A 1,083-nucleotide genomic window follows, 5' to 3' on the forward strand; every position below is an offset into this window, starting at 1 on the left:
TTGTCGTGACCCTGACCAAAACAGACCGCGCACGCGTCATCCAATCCGTCGGCGACGGCACCGTCCGTCGCTCGGCCAATGCCTCGACCACCTCCCCTCCTCGGAGCGGGTGGGGGCTCGGGGTAAAAGAACCCACGGCGCCGAAGGCGTCAAGGAACACTGTGCCTAACCCGGGGGCATGTCTAGCTTGCTAGCCGTCCCTCGTGTTGCAAAGCTATTTAATCCACACGACTCTCGGCAACGGATATCTCGGCTCTCGCATCGATGAAGAACGTAGCGAAATGCGATACCTGGTGTGAATTGCAGAATCCCGCGAACCATCGAGTCTTTGAACGCAAGTTGCGCCCGAGGCCACTCGGCAGAGGGCACGCCTGCCTGGGCGTCACGCCAAAACACGCTCCCAACCACCCTCAACGGGATTCGGGATGCGGCATCTGGTCCCTCGTCTCTCAAGGGACGGTGGACCGAAGATTGCGCTGCCGGCGTACCGCGCCGGACACAGCGCATGGTGGGCGTCCTCGCTTTATCAATGCAGTGCATCCGGCGCGCAGCTGGCATTATGGCCTTTGAACGACCCAACAAACGAAGCGCACGTCACTTCGACCGCGACCCCAGGTCAGGCGGGACTACCCGCTGAGTTTAAGCATATAAATAAGCGGAGGAGAAGAAACTTACAAGGATTCCCCTAGTAACGGCGAGCGAACCGGGAGCAGCCCAGCTTGAGAATCGAGCGGCTGTGCCGTCCGAATTGTAGTCTGGAGAGGCGTCCTCAGCGACGGACCGGGCCCAAGTCCCCTGGAAAGGGGCGCCTGGGAGGGTGAGAGCCCCGTCCGGCCCGGACCCTGTCGCCCCACGAGGCGCCGTCAACGAGTCGGGTTGTTTGGGAATGCAGCCCAAATCGGGCGGTAGACTCCGTCCAAGGCTAAATACAGGCGAGAGACCGATAGCGAACAAGTACCGCGAGGGAAAGATGAAAAGGACTTTGAAAAGAGAGTCAAAGAGTGCTTGAAATTGCCGGGAGGGAAGCGGATGGGGGCCGGCGATGCGCCCCGGCCGTATGCGGAACGGCTCTTGCTGGTCCGC

The 1,083-nt window shown here is 61.0% G+C and overlaps 1 non-coding gene across 1 annotated transcript; it reads left to right on the top strand.

Moving 5' to 3' along the window:
• Positions 1-229: 229 nt before the first annotated feature.
• Positions 230-385, top strand: LOC123178805 (5.8S ribosomal RNA). Its single transcript, XR_006489866.1, has one exon. It is a non-coding gene; the product is annotated as a 5.8S ribosomal RNA (ribosomal RNA).
• Positions 386-1,083: the final 698 nt, after the last annotated feature.

This window comes from Triticum aestivum, unplaced genomic scaffold (genome assembly GCF_018294505.1).
Source record: "Triticum aestivum cultivar Chinese Spring unplaced genomic scaffold, IWGSC CS RefSeq v2.1 scaffold91459, whole genome shotgun sequence".
Taxonomy (NCBI): Eukaryota; Viridiplantae; Streptophyta; class Magnoliopsida; order Poales; family Poaceae; genus Triticum; species Triticum aestivum.